We start from the raw sequence: 16,422 nt of genomic DNA on the forward strand, positions 1-16,422 counted from the left end.
GCTTGAGCAAGCGCGCATCCGCTACTCTGTAAGACTTATTGTAGACGAGTAGCGAATAGAAGCCCCGCCCACACCCCACCCATGTTTGCCATTGGCTTGTTTCATTGTCTCTCCTTAATGCTGGCTTCTGAGTCATCAATAGGTTTGTTAGTGCCTCTTTAGTACCTCCTCCTCTTCGTTTGTCACCTCCTTTGGTGACTGACCCCTTTACTTCGAGTGTTACACGGTACATATTATTTAGACTGTGAGCACTATTTTCTTTAATGAGGCTCTCCTACTGCCTTCTCTACTCCCTCCTCCCTCCCGTTGTCCATGCATTCTTGTCCCCGCCAATCCGTTGTCCATGCCTTCTCCCCCCTACCGTTGTCCATGATGACTACCGTTTGCAATGCAATAGGTCTCACGTAAATGTGAGACCTATTGCATTGCAAATGCTTGTTTTAATATGCATCTGAGTTTCACGTGATTAATTAATGTCTCAAATGTGAAGAGTATGGAGTTACATAGCTGAGCTACTTGGACTAAACAGATGTGTACACACCCTAAAGAATGACCAAGCTTTGACAAGGCTAGCTAGCATTGATTGACCTCAGTTCACAGCCAGCAATAAACGGTAAGGTTTCGGTGTGACAAATCCTAGGTCCCTATGGAAAATGCTTGGGGATTTATACTCATTCCTCTGTTGCACAGGAAGTCAGTCAAAGAGACCAAGATGGAAGGAATATGTTGATACATCTCAGTATTTGGGGCTAGCTTCATTACAACCTTTTGCACTCTTCGATCTTTGTGCCAGGTCATCATGTGTTGTGGAGGCATTAAATAGAGCGTGTTGCAGGAATTGTGGTTCATTAATATAAAATACTCTGTTAATATTCCGTGCTTTGACATAGACGGAGATTTCAGGACCTTCTCAGAACGCAGAGTTCTCAATGGCAGGCATATCGCTCATATTTTCTTGGCAAATTAGTGTTTCTTTTCATTTAAGATGCTGATATTCCTAAATGATGTAGAAGAAAAAAGCAATAGAAAATGGTAGCACAAGTGAAAGAACGTGGTACCAGAGACCATTATCTATCAATATAATCACACCAGGGGGTGTGGATTGGCGCCCGACTGACATGGCGGCGCCAGGGTGAAGATCTCCGGGGTGTCCGGGCGGTAGCGGCTTACACGCTGTGCTTCGGAGACGCGACCATCAGGTTGAAGCGTCGGAAGATTCGCTGATTAGCACGGGATCCTCGCGGTCTCCCTTTTCGAGGAAATAATGAACTTTCTGGCACTGTGAGCTTTCTTGGCAGCGTCGCTACATCGCGGCCACCATTTTGTTTCTACTCGCGCCTAGGAGCCTTTCTCACGGTGGATTCCTGGAGGTCTGTGGAAACTTTCTTCTTTTTAAAATGCCTTTTTGTTCCTCTCCTGTATAATCTTAACGCCTCCCTTGCATGAAAAGATTGGATTTACTGGCGATATTGAAGGAACTCTATTAGGAGAATTTCAGACAGGAATTATTTTTAGCAGCCATTTTGTGGATTCCTCCTTATCTGTGCAGCTCGTTCTAATACAAGAATCTATTGCCAATTTTCCTTTTTCTTCATTGAGACTGCCATAAGTGAGTGTTCCTTTTCACATGTCAACTGCCTCACATACCATTCTTTGAAGTGACTCTTTCTGTTTTACAGGCGGTTCTTATTCCATATATAGCTCTGTCTTCTTCGTATTTTGTATGGCTATATCAACTGCTCTTCCTTCTTTTTTGATGCCTCAGTGTCATGCTCATTTGCCTTTCATTGCACATCTTTTATTCGGATGCTGTATCTCTTTTAAAGATTTATGGGCAGAATAAGAGGTGCTCTTTCTGCGAAGGCAACTGCGAAACATATGTATATTAAAAATTAATTTTCTTTTACTGAATTCTCCAAGTTAGAGGATTCTTTGTTATCTAAATCTCCAGACACCATGGCATCTACAGATCCTTTAACAGCAGCATCAGGGAAATCCATTTCCAAACGCCTAAAGCAGAATCCTTCTTCTCCGCCTAAATCAACCTCACCTGTTTCTCTGGAAATACTGTTGGATGAAATTAGGGCCTTGCGTCCCTTTGCGGAGGAGACCAACACAAAATTACAAATTCTCACTGGCAACTGGTCACAACTGGATACAAGATCACCGCAGTTGGACACAATATGTCTTCCGTCACAGAATCCTGTGCCAAGGTTTCCTCACTTCAATCTCAAGTTTCAGTACTCCAACGCCAAGTAGAGGATCTCGAAAATCGCAACAGGCGTAACAATTTACACATCTACGGCCTGGCAGAAGAAGTGGAAGGGTCTGATCATTTTACTTTTTTTAAATCCTTTCTCCCCAAGATACTCCAAAAGCCAGAAAGGGGGTATACAGTCAAAATATTGAGTAAAAAATATAGAATTGCATTAATATCGAGTTAAACATATAGAATGGACTAAATATCGAATGGACAGAATATAGACAACAAAAATATCGAATGTAATGGACAAAATATCGAATGGACAGAATATAGGCAACAAAAATATCGAATTTGAGGTAAGTAAGTTAATATCGATTTACATAAATATAGAAAGTCAAAATATCAAAGTATATAATATAGATGTTAAATATATCGATTTTTTAATGATATCAAATTTTTTAAATTGTTTTTTATGTTAGTAATGAATTTTATGGTTTTTAATTTTTGCGTAATTTAATTCTGTAGCGGGTTGTGGGTTTATAGGGGAATTGGGTGGGAAGTAATTTAATTATAATTGATTAAATGTTTACATTTATTTATTGGTATTTATCTTGAATTAATTGTTAATTAATTTTTAATGGTAATTAATTAAATTATAATTGGTAATTTATTTTTATTAATTGATGAATTGATAATTATGTTAATTTTATTAATTTATTTTATGTAGCGGGTTGTGGGTTTATAGGGGAATAGGGTGGGAAGTAATTTAATTATAATTGATTAAATGTTTTAATTTATTTATTGGTATTTATCTTGAATTCATTGTTAATTAATTTTTAATTGGTAATTATTTAAACTATAATTGGTAAAACATTTTTATTAATTGATTAATTGATAATTATGTTAATTTTTATTAATTTATTTACTGTAGCGGGTTGTGGGTTTATAGGGGAATAGGGTGGAAAGTAATTTATTTGTAATTACATTTTTTAATTTATTTATTGGTATTTATTTTTAATTAATTGTTAATTATTTTTCAATTACTAATCAATTAATTGTAAATTGGTAATTAATTTGTTTTAATAGGCAATGATTTCTAATAAATATTTTTTATTTGTATTTTTAATTGATTAATTATTATATTATATTAAATTGGTAATTATTTTAAAAAAAATTGTAATTGGTATTAATGTATATTTTTTTAAATTATTTTGGGTCATATGTAGTTGGCCAAATACCGGTCGGTAAAGCCGAAATGCTGTAAATTTCGGCTTTACCGACTGGTATTTGGCACTGTGCGATGTACGTATTACCGAATGCCATCGGTAATAACGAATCGGTAAATATTTACTGATTCCTTATTTACCGATTGGTGAACACCGAAACAAACAATACCGAATCGGTAAATAACCAATCGGTAAAAATCCCAAAATGCGATGTAGCAAAAATCTGTAATACCGAATTTGACCAAATTCGGTATTAACGATTCGTTATTTACCACTGATCCACAGCAGGTGGTAATCAGGTGCAGTGCTTAAAAACAGCCCCAAATTGCAACAGTGTGAACACAATGGCGGGCCTCTACCTCATAGCAAGGCGGCTAGGTTTGAGAGCAGCTGGAGTGAGGATTTGGAGACGGGAAGAGCGGTGTACAGACTGTGCGTCACATTGTTCCAATTGACTGAACCAGAAATCCATGAGAGGTACAGGCTGAAACCATATCTTGAGCATCAGACACCAAGGGTGCACGCAATACCCATCCATGTACAGGTGCTCTGTTGCCTGCACCTCCTGGCCTCAGGAAGTTACCAGGGTGTGATAGCCGCAGTAGGTGGTGTGTCACAGAGCTGCCTATCCAGATTTTTCAACACCTTCCTAGACACCATGATGCACCAAATGCATCATTACATACCCTTCCCCAGTACACAGACGGAGCTGCAGAACACCAAGCTGGATTTCTACCAAATGGCGCAGTTCCCACACGTCTGCGACGATGGGACCCACATACCAATCTGCCCACCTGCAGCAACAGAATACATTTATCGCAACCTCAAATTCACTCACTTCATAAATGTGCAGGTGATATGTGATGCAAAATTCATCATAACTGACATTGTGGCAAAATTCCCAGGGAGTACCCATGACTCGTACATATTCAGGAACAGTGGTATCCATATACGTCTGGCTGCTGGTGAATTTGGAGAAGGATACCTACTAGGTAAATCAATGTCACACACCCTGATGTATTCCTTGGCTCAACCTATTGGTGTCACAAATTAATGGCACTTTCATTTGCTTTTAGGTGACAGCGCATATGCCCTCCAGTCCTACCTACTCACACCATACCTCAACCCAACCACACCAAGGGAGAGGAGATACAATGTGGCACATAAGAGCACACACAACGTGGTGGAGCGCACCTTTGGACTGTTTAAAAGCAGATTCTGTTGCCTCCACAAAAGTGGAGGTGCACATCAGTGCACCTTCACTGCGCTGCATGTGCACGTTCCCTGGCCACACTGTCTGTAGTGTCAGATTGTTCCTGGGCAGCGCTGTGGCGTTCGCTGCACCTCCTGCCCTCGGTGGGAGAGGGCGTAATGCTACCACGGCTGGTAGCCTCCTCACTGCCCCCCCCTTCCATTGTGGCCGCCTTCACGTTCTGCAGCAGTTCTAATGCAGAGGTCATCGAGACCATGCCCCTGGCGACGTCCCTGCTACAATGCGCCATCTCCTCCTGCATGGCGATAGACCTGCGACACATGAGGGAGGTAGCAGTGGCCAGCCGGTTCACTGCCTTGGTATAGGCCTGGAGTCTCTGCTCTCCCTGCGCCTACAATGACGGTCCTGCTCCAACTAGCTGCATAGGTTGTCTACAGAGGTTGCAATTCCCATCATTCCCTCACACATGTTGTCGCCCATTAAACTAATGCAGTTTTCAATCCTGCACATGTGTTTGTTCATGTGGGCCACCTCTCTGTTCAATGTTCGCATCTCCCCCCACTGCAGGCGCTGAACCTTGAGCATGTTACCTTCCAGTCCAGCGAAGACACTTTCTTCCTGTCCGGAGCCTTGAGGACTGGCTGGCCTTGCCCTGCAGTGTCTTGATGAAGTGTGGGCGCCCTCAGATGGAGTACCAGCCCTCACTATGTTGCCCTCCTCATGGACTGGAGAATGTTGCCCCCCTGTGCCCTCCTCCTCCGACTCCTCCATCTGCTGGAGGGTGGCCAGGGCATGCCTCCTGCCTAACTGTGGTGGTGGTGGTGGTGATTGTTGCAGTGGTGATTGCGTATGAGGAGATGGCGGCGTTCCCTGGCACTGTGGTGATGTCGGTGAAGGAGTAGTTGGTGGTGGTGGTTGTGCGGAGCTTGTGTGCCCTGCAGGCAATCTCTCTTCATCATGTTGCCTCCCCTCTGGCCTGGCTGTCTTTGTTCTGCTCCCCTCTGCAGCACTGCGAGATGTCTCCCCTGTAATGACAGAATGTAGATGTACTCACTTATCTGGCTGCATTTGCATTGCATTAAACATCATGCCTAAAGATTTCAGTGACTGTCCTGAGCTTCCCAATTACTTTCACATGCTATTGTTTTTGCTAGGCTGACTGTCCTATACATCAGTTCCCTAGGACTACATCTCCCACAATGCATAGCAGGTAATGAGTAAGACATGAAGTGGAGTGGGAGCCCCTATGCCACTATGGGGATTGGGGTTGGGGAGGGGGTAGCACCGCATGCTGGGCAGGCATCTTACCTTGTTTCCTTGCAGCTCTGGCAGAGCTGTCTGCATCTCCCACGCCACTCACACTCTCCGGCTGGAGGGTGGACTCTACCATCAGTTTCAGTGGTGTTGGTGTAGGTGCTTTGTTCTTCCCTCCGCCAGTTTTGCCAGCCTGCCTCTGCCTCTCAGCCATCCTTGCCTTCGCCGTCTTCCTGAGGTCGTACCACCTCTTCTTGATGTCCTCAATGGAACGCTGGGTGACACCAATTGCATTGATCTTGCTCTGTATCCCATTCCAGATCTGTCTCTTCTGAGACTCGGGCACATGGAGGGACTGCTTCCCAAACAGCTTGTCATGGTCCTGACTCACATCCTGAATCAGCACCTCCAGCTCATTCTCGCTGAACTTCATCTTCCTGTTCCTTTCAGTTGCCTCCTTCTCTCCCTCCTGGCTTGCCATTTCAAAGGTTTTTTGTTTTTTTTCTGTAGCTGTGAGGATATGTAGCTCCTGGCTACTCAGCTCACCTGCCTGCCTCACAGTCACCTCCAGGTTCAGTGCAGCTGCCTGTGTTGGCCACTTCCTGTTTGGGAGGTAATTGAATGACACAGGATTGGCTGATTCGTCAAATTACGAATTTTTGAATTACCGATTCGGTAATGGATTCGGTAATTCCGATTCGGTATTGCTGTTTCGGGGTTTTTTTTTTTTTACCGATTTCTTCCGATTCGTTTTTTTTACTGATTTTTTGCGAATCAGTAAATTTTACCGATTTTTTACGTACATCACTTTTTCCGATTCCTTAATACCGAATCGGTAATATTCGGTATTAAGGAATCGATATTCATAGTTTACCTACATATGGCCCTATATGAAGTATTTACTTTCCCTACTCTTGCACTCACTGGAGTGGGAATAGTAATTTTTACTCCTACGCTATCCAATGCTTTCCCTACTGTTGCACTCACTGGAGTGGGAATAGTAATTTTTACCCTCCTGCTATCCAACGCTTTCATTACTGTTGCACTCTCTGGAGTGGGAATAGTATTTTTTACCCCTACGCTATCCAACGCTTTCCCTACTGTTGCACTCTCTGGAGTGGGAAGAGTAATTTTTACCCCTACGCTATCCAACGCTTTCCCTACTGTTGCACTCTCTGGAGTGGGAATAGTAATTTTTACCCTCCCGCTATCCAATGCTTTCCCTACTGTTGCACTCTTTGGAGTGGTAATAGTAATTTTTACCCCTATGCTATCCAACGCTTTCCCTACTGTTGCACTGTCTGGAGTGGGAATAGAAATTGTTACCCCTACGCTATCCAACGCTTTCCCTACTGTTGCACTCTCTGGAGTGGGAATAGTAATTTTTACCCTCCCGCTATCCAATGCTTTCCCCACTGTTGCACTCACTGGAGTGGGAATAGTAATTTTTACCCCCACGCTATCCAACGCTTTCCGTACTGTTTCACTTCCTGGAGTGGGAATAGTAATTTTTACCCTCCCGCTATACAATGCTTTCCCTACTGTTGTACTCACTGGAGTGGGAATAGTAATTTTTACCCCTGCGCTATCCAACGCTTTCTCTACTGTTGCACTCACTGGAGTGGTAATAGTACATTTTACCCTTTCCGCTATCCTACGGTAAAAATATTGTAAGTGTTTTATTAATATTACGTTCATATATATATATGTGTTAGCAAATCAATTTGTATTTTTTTTTACTTACATTAATTATTTATTAATTTTAAGGTTATTTAAGTATTTTAAGTATGTTTAAGTTAATGATATTTATTATTTCATTAATTTTTTATTACTTTAAAGCATTAAAAAAATTCCATATATTGACTAACTATATTTTTTACGATTTTTTTGATTCGATATTTTTGTACTTACCTACCTGTTTGGAGATAGGAGTTCGATATTTTTGCATTCTATATTTTTTACTTGATGTTCTTGTAGTTCTATATTTGTGTCATTGATATTTTTTAAGTGATCCCCAGAAAGCACCTTACTTAACATTCAATGAGCGCATCGATTGGGACGCCTTTCCTCACCTGCCTCATCCACATCCTCACAGAGACCGGGAGGTGTTATCTTTTACTTCTTGGAGTATACAGATCTATTAAAATTTTTATCAGCGGTTAAATCTTCTCAACGTATCATCTGTTCTGGTTCAACTTTATTTTTCGCGCAGGATTATGCCAAGGCTACTGCAAATAGAAGAAAGGCTTTTCTTAATATGAGATCTGATCTTCAATCTATGGGTGCTTGTTATGGTCTCATCCATCCCTGCCTCTTTAAAGTCACGTACAATAACAAAAACAACGACATATGAAGATCCGCTGTGTTTACAAAGCTTCATAAAAGCTCATAAAATTGACACTATGGATTCTTCAGGTTCTTCATCTTCGAATATTGGTTGATTTTATGGATTGTTCTGTTGTAATAACTCTCTTGTCACTCTATTCAGTTGCTACATCCCCTCTTATTTTTTAATATGTTTCTATAATTTTTCATTATTTTTTCATCTCCACAGCTCTTCCATCCTGTGGACGTGCTGCCCCCGGTCCTCCGTTTGGTTGATCCCGGTTGTACCGTCTGTTCTGTGTGGCTCCTCCCCTCCCTTGTCTCTCCTTTTGTAGGTATGTTCTATTTTTATATCCCCTTCTGGCTCTTATTATGTGGTCTTTTTCACTGTTCTCCTCTGTACCCTTTCACTTCTCCCTTTCTCTTTTTCTCTTCTACTTCTCCTACCTTTTCTTTTTTCTTTGTTCCTCTTCTTTCTTCTCTTATTTATCTGCAACCTTTCTCTCTTTCATCAAATGTTCTTTCCCCCTTTGCTCTTAATCTTACTGATCTTTTTCAGATTATTTCCTGTTGTTTTTTTGTTTCAACATGCATTGATTATTTTTTACAAAACAATTTGACTTTTAAAATTGTTTACTACATTGTATGCTTTTTGTTTAATAATGTTACCTCATTACAGATCAATTCAGGGTTACTACATGGAATATTAGAGGATTAAAAAATCCTATTAAAAGACAACCCATTTTGTCCCATTTAGCTAGATTGAAAACTGATATTGCCATGTTGCAAGAGACTAATTTGTCTGATGCTATAGCTTTAACATTGAAGAAATTCTGGGTAGGCAATGTATTCTCTTCCCCTGCATTAGGCAAGAAAAGTGGTGTCCTAATTCTATGCCATAAAAAGCTCAATGTTTCTGTCACCCATCAAGAAATTGATTTGGATGGTCGCGGGGTGATTGTTAAATTGTTAATAGATAAAGTAACATTAGTTCTTTTTAATGTTTATGCTCCAGTCTCTGTTGATAATACTTTTTGGTTGCAAATTTTGGATAAGTTACTCTTGTTTGATGATTAATATATAACATTTCGGTGGTGATTGTAACCAAATTTATTACCCCATTCTAGATAGACGTTCCCCTGTTAAATTTGTAAATACTAAAATGCACACGCATTTCACCTCCACCATTCATCGGAAATCCTTACTTGATATTTGGAGACTTTGTCATCCAGATCTTCAAGAATATAGTTATTTCTCTCCCTCACATAAAACACAATCTCGCATTGATTACCTCTTTTTAAGTAAATCCCTTGCTCAACATGTTCTCCATTCAGAAATAGGTTCTATCTTAATCTCACATCATGCCCCGGTTTTTGTTGATTTTGATTGAATTCCTTTTTCCCCTCCCACTGGTAGATGGCGATTCAATAACTCCCTACTTACTGATTCTAAATTCTCTAGCCAATTTAGTTCTTTTGCTTTAGAATGTTTCCCCACTAGTAACCTTTCTGACTCTTCTCCAATTATGATTTGGGACTCTTTTAAGGCAACCGCAAGAGGCTTCATAATCACTTATGTTTCCCAGAAGAAAAAGAATTTTGAAAAACAATCCACTCAATTACTCTCTAAAATTAAAAAAATTAGAATATACCTATTATCATTCCTCCACAGAAACCTCTTTAAAGGATCTCATTTCCACCAAGATCACCTTTAACAAACTATCTACAGAAGCTGCAGCCTCTTATCTCCTGAAAAGCAGTGCCCGATATTATGGAAGCCAGAATAAAATGGGGAAACTCTTGGCTAATTATTTAAAAACACGTCGAGATAGAACTAGAATCGCCTCTCTACTGGTGCTACTCTATTCAAAGATGAGGATATTTTACAAGAATTTGTATCCTTTTACAAGAATCTTTATAGTCCTGAAACTCAACCGCTTCAATCTGATATACCTTCTTACTTCCAATCAATTAATTCACCCCCTTCTCAGCACATTGACTTTGACTCGCTTGAAGCAGATATTACTTTGAAAGAAATTTCCCACGCTGTTTCAGTATTACGACGTGGTAAAACTCCTGGCCCCAATGGTTTCACCATTGAATTTTATCAACATTTTTCGAAACTTCTTTTTCCGAACCTTCTTCTCCTTTATTGCAAACAGATCTTCCCAAGGAATCTTTCAGGTAACCATGATTTGTTTAATCCGTAAAGAAAATAAGGATCCTCCTTTTGTAAAAATTACTGTCCCATTTCTCTGGTAAATACGGATTATAAAATGTTTGCAAAACTACTTGCCTTACGTATTGACCCCATCCTACCCAAACTCATTGGGCCAGAACAGTCTGGCTTTGTAAAAGGCTGTCTATCCTCAGACAATTCCAGAGTTTTCTTTAATGTCCTTAGTAAAGCCTCTTCCCAAGATTATCCACTTGCCGCTATAACTCTTGATGCTGAAAAAGCATTTGATAGAATTAATTGGGATTTTATGTTTCATGCCCTCAAATGGATAGGATTTCCTCCCAAACGAATTTCCTTGATTTCTTTATTATATTCTGGTCCCAAAGCTTCTATTTTTGCCAATGGCAAAGTCTCAGATTACTTTTCTCTATCTAGAGGAGTTCGCCATGGCTGTCCCTTATCCCCTTTACTGTTTATAATAACATTAAACCTTTCTTAACGAAGATTAGGCAAGATACTCAAATGTATGTATGTATGTATGTATGTATTTATTTACTTGATTAAGCGCAACTGCCACCCAAAGGGTACCCTGGCGATGAGACTGCGTCCGTGCTGCAACAGGTCTATCATTACATTTTCCTTGGGAACAAGAACGTTTTCAGGTCCTTTTTAAAAGAGGGGAGATCCTGTGTACTCCTCAATGTCAACGGGAGTGAGTTCCAAAGTGTAGCGGCCGTAAAGCCAAACGCCCGGCCGCCCATCCTCACTCTATTTATCCTCGGGACCGTCACTAAGAACGCCGAGGAAGATCTTAATGATCTAGTAGCGCAACACCAGGAAAACAGGTTTTGGATCGGCGTTGGCCCCTGTCCATGCAGGGCCTTGAAAACAAGACAAGCTGACTTGAACAATATTCTCTGCTGGACAGGTAGCCAATGGAGATCAGCCAGTGCTCCCGTGGAAGAGGCAGATCGAGGACGCGCTAGAGCCAGCTTAGCCGCCATATTTTGTATCCTCTGTAGTTTTAAAATTAGAAGTTTTGGGGCCCCAGGAGTAGTGCGTTGCAGTAATCTAACCGGCTAAGGATAGAACTGCGCACTACTTCTGTTCTAGCATTTTCAGGGAGAAGAGGTAAAATCTTGCGTAAGGCCCGAAGTAGGCCCATGCAAGTCGCTACTGTTCTGTTCACCGACGCATCAAGCTGCAGGTTGGGTTCAAATAGAACTCCCAGATTCCGGACCGACTTTGCTGCCTCCACCGTGCCAGGAATAGATGCAGGCCAGAAGTCGTCCGGGAGCGGGCACGGTGTACGATCTAAGGAGCAGTGGACCACTTCCGTTTTTAGGCTATTAAATTGTAGCGAGTTCGCACCCAACCACTCGGCCGTAGCCGACATACAGCGATCAAATCACAGGTTTTCATCTTGGTCCCAATCAAGTTAAAATGTTTGTTTATGCTGATGATATCCTTTTATATTGTTCTAACCCAGTTACTTCTCTTCCTTCCTTTCTTCATCAAGTTGACATCTTTTCGCAAATCTCAGGCTACCGCCCGAATAGAGATAAATGTGAAGTTCTACCCCTTAACGTTTTATGTCTTAAACACTACTTTAGTCTGTCAGGATTTTCCTGGCAACCGACTAAATTGAAATATTTAGGATTATGGTTCTCCTCAACTATCTCAGAAACCTTAAAATTAAATTTTGACTATATCATCAAAAAACTAAATGATTCCATTACCAGATGGCATCCCCCTCTTTCTCTCTTGGTGGGGCAGACTGGACTCCATTAAGATGATGTTAGCTCCTCTAATCTTATATTCTCTTTCTATGATACCAGTGCGTATTCCAGCTTATTATTTGAAAAGAATAGACTCACTTTTATTAAAATTTCTCTGGAAAAACAAACCTTCTCGAATAGCCTTATCTTGTCTTAGGAAGGATAAAATCAATGGAGGACTTAAGTTCCTTGACCTTAAGTTTTATCACTATGCCTTTTTGCTAAACCAAGCTTCTACTTGGCTTACAAAAGACCTCCCCACACTTCCCACAATATGGCTATTCATTGAAAAATCACTTTTTTTTCCCTTTGTCTTTCCAGAAACCCTTGCGTTCACCTCTAACATTTCTTTTGAACACTCCTCTGTTATTGCTTACACTCGTAAAATTTGAATTCCTCTTTTACCTTCTTCATATCCTTCCCTTACCTCACTATCTCAGCAACCTATACGGTACAACAAATTACTACGCATCAAAAACTGTACTTTTTATTCGAAATCATGGAGATCCAAAGGCTTATTCTGGATCTCTCAACTTTTGTTTGACAATAAACGTTATCCTTTCTGGACCTTCAGTCTAAATTTCTTCTTCCTAATTCTTTTAAAAAGCAATATGATCTCTTGCTCCCCGCTCTTCAAGAGTATCTAAAGTCACTTCCATCTTCCCCTACTCTTCCTATACCTTGTTATACCGTTTTCCCCTATTGAACACTTCTCCTTCTGCATCTGATATTTACAAATGTTTCTTATCGCCTTCAGTAAGGCTTAAGACAAAGACTGAATTGGCATGGGAACAGAATCTGTCACAGTCATGGTCGGTATCTACATGGGATAAGTTATGGTTAAAGATTCATAAAATCTCACGGGCTGCTAACACTACCCAAACTCTTTATTTTATTTAACAACGTTTATTTTACTCTCCAGCAAGATTAGCATCTTTTTTCCCCAGAAACCTCACCTAAATGTTGGTCCTGTCCCTGCCCAACTGCTGATTTAAAACATATGTTGTTTGACTCTCCTAATATATATACATTTTGGCAATCAAAATGGACTCGTATAAATATCATTTTTAAGACTAATGTTTCCTTTTCCTTATCTAATATTTTCTTAGGCTCCCTTTCCCCATCTTGGCCTCAAACCCCTTCACATTTTAAATTGTTAGATTTGTTACTAGCTACAGCTTTACACCTGATAACCTTCAATTGGAAAGATGCGACCAAAGTTACTTATACAGCTTGGTGGAATGCTATATGCTTTCATCACAGACTTGATACTAATTATTTTACTCCTATTTCCTTAGCAATTAAAAGAGATTTATTATGGACTCCTCTCACTACATACTTATCTAGACTTGGTTCTACAAATTCATCCACAGCTACTAATGTAAATACATCGGCGAAGTCCATAAACCAACATGATTGTACTTGTTGTCTTTTATTGTTGATAATTCTTACTGTTGTTGTTAAGCTTATACTTGGTTCCCCTCTGTATCTTATCTTTATTGATACTTACCTGCATACAACATAGTTTTCAAAGTATATTTATATTCAATTTTTCCTGTAATTACAACTGTATAATTTCCCACCACCCTTTGCCCTTCTCTTCTCCTCAATTCATATATATTATGTTTATTGTAACCATTTTTGCTCTATATTCTTTATTTGTATTTATCATTACTGGTCTTATATCACATTGTTTTTGATTCACTGTTGCTTTATATTCTGCTTGGTTTCAATAAACTCAAACTTAAAAAAATATATATATATATAATCACACCAGTATTCATGCTATTTAGGAAGAGATACTCGATCCAGCTGCAATAGACATCAGTAAGACCTTCCAAGGGAAGAAGGCAGTGAAATGCTAAGACAAATCTGCGTGTCTTTCCAATGAAATATTGTAGTGAATGATTGTCAATCATCATGGGGAAAAGGCGCCATAAAAGGTGAACAGAGAGGTCTTTTGAATTGTTTTTTAATACATATTTGTTAATTTATGTTATGTTTAATTGTATGTACGTAACCTTTTTCAGCCGTGATGAAGTGCCGCTATGTGGCAGTGGATGGTCCACCAATTTTGGGGTGGATGCACCAAAATGACATGTGTACTGTGGTGAATTCCAGAGCTCCCATTCAGGTAATGGTTGTTGAAGATTTCAACACATTTTTCCATGGATCTGTATTTGTGAACATTATTACAGAAAGAATCTCCTTCTTAATCTACATTCTTATCATTTACGCTTCCAAGTGCTTTGCCTATCTTGTGAAGTTTCTTTTTCATGACAGCCTGATCTTCCATGTTGAATATTTTTCTTTGCACCATGTCTAAGTGTGTAGCATGCTGGTTTTAGCCTTTCTGTTATCTGGTCTAACCTCAGCATGAGGGGATCTATCTTGCCGTGCAGAGTTGCCAAGCGTTGCTTAATTTCTGAAAAGAGGGCTCTCTGATCATTCTTCATACACCCTGTCCCTTCTGAGGTAGGGTCCCAGGACCTCATTGAATGCCTCTTTTTTTCAAATGTAAGCTTCCTCTGACTAGGGTTATTTTTCCCATTGTTGCTACTAACTCGTAGATATCAATGACAGCAGTTGGTGCACTGGATAGCATGCTTCTTATTTGTGGAAGCAGGCACAGTCTAAAGTAGAGATAGCATTTAGAGATGTCCTAAAAGGAATAATAGAAGAAGTGCAGTTTCAGATTTCGAATTTCAGCAAATCACCTCATAAGCAGGAGCATAAAGGCGCCATGTAACCAATCCAATCCCTGTTGTGAGTTAAGACTGATGACAAGGCTGTCACTGACTCCGACGTTCCATGTCACATGGCTCTGCCCCCTCTCCAAAATGCAGCATGGTTGGAAAATGGTGTGGATGCAATGACTTGTCAGGGTAACTCTCAGTTGTCATTGCCACGACTCCCCTCTCAACGTTCACAGTAGATATGCCCGCAGAGACCTCCCAGAGGCAATAGTCTGCTCCTCGCCAACAGTTAGAGCAGAGTTTACCTACTTAACAATCCCCTCGTTCTCACCCGTTGCTTGCCCCTGTCGTGAAAATTTAATTACCAGCCATTCATTCAGAACTCAACAGCACCTAAAGTTACAATTGACCTACCTCTGAGGCTTACCATTCTGCAGTTATTCTCAGCAATAATTCAGTGAACTATAATTACACCACATTTAAATCATTGCTTCTCCTCTTCTGCAGATCTGCCAGACATGCTTTCAGATCCTTTTTGGTATAGGGGTCTTGTGTCATCACTGCCATGCTGATTTGAGTGTTCTAGGGACAGTGGTGCTGAGGTAAGTCACTGCACTTCCAGGGCACCTATGATAAGCTGCTTTGCGCTTACATGTCATTTAGCAGCGCTGTATAGTAGTCACAGTAACTTGGTGTCCATAAGCAGTTAACATGGGGAAATCAGTGCCTAGTTGGCAGATCTCACCTGCAGGAGCAGCCCCAATGGCCCAGCTGACCAAGTATAGAGGCAGGCCCAATGTCTCAGTCAGAACCAACCCTGATACTACAAATGAATCTACAGCCAGCCAGAGGAATGGATACACGTGACATTGACATAAGCAGATGGGTTGAAGGACCCTGGCTGCCACCAGCTGCACTGGCCTTACGTTGGATATCGCACACAGCCTTTATCCACAGAGCCCAACTGAAGATGTACTAGCTGCACTTGCTACCAGCAACAGCATGCAGGATGCATCATGGCGCTGATATATACACAGTATACTTCCTGGGGAGACACTGCACCACTGATGGAGATGAAGAGTCGACACCGTCCACTTGCTCAAGTGGACGACCTTCACACCTGCATAGTGCTGGCTTCATATGACTGATTTGTTACCAGAATTCAGCCCATCTCTGACAAGAGTGTTGAGGTGGTACAGAATAGTTCGATTGATGGTGAAGTTATTTCCAAATATGTCATACTGAGTGCCAAGGATAGCTCAGCCAGGCCCTCTGAGAGCTGCTGATGCCATTTACATAGGAGGATCTCTCTAATCCTTGGGTCAGAAAGGAGACAAGGCCAACTCTTAGATCTACAACCTTTCCCACGAAGTGCCTCTGGGAAAAATCTTTGTGAACTGGTGTCAGTTGGAAGTTCATGCAGACAGCATCTCTGAGGGGAAGTGGAGGCGGTGAACTCACGTTCAAGAGCACTAGGGTTGGATTCCGCAGGCAGTTTCTGCCTCATCACTAACAGCTACAGCTCTCACCACGTCACATACCCTCAAGA

Source organism: Lissotriton helveticus, chromosome 7 (genome assembly GCF_964261635.1).
Source record: "Lissotriton helveticus chromosome 7, aLisHel1.1, whole genome shotgun sequence".
Lineage (NCBI taxonomy): Eukaryota > Metazoa > Chordata > Amphibia > Caudata > Salamandridae > Lissotriton > Lissotriton helveticus.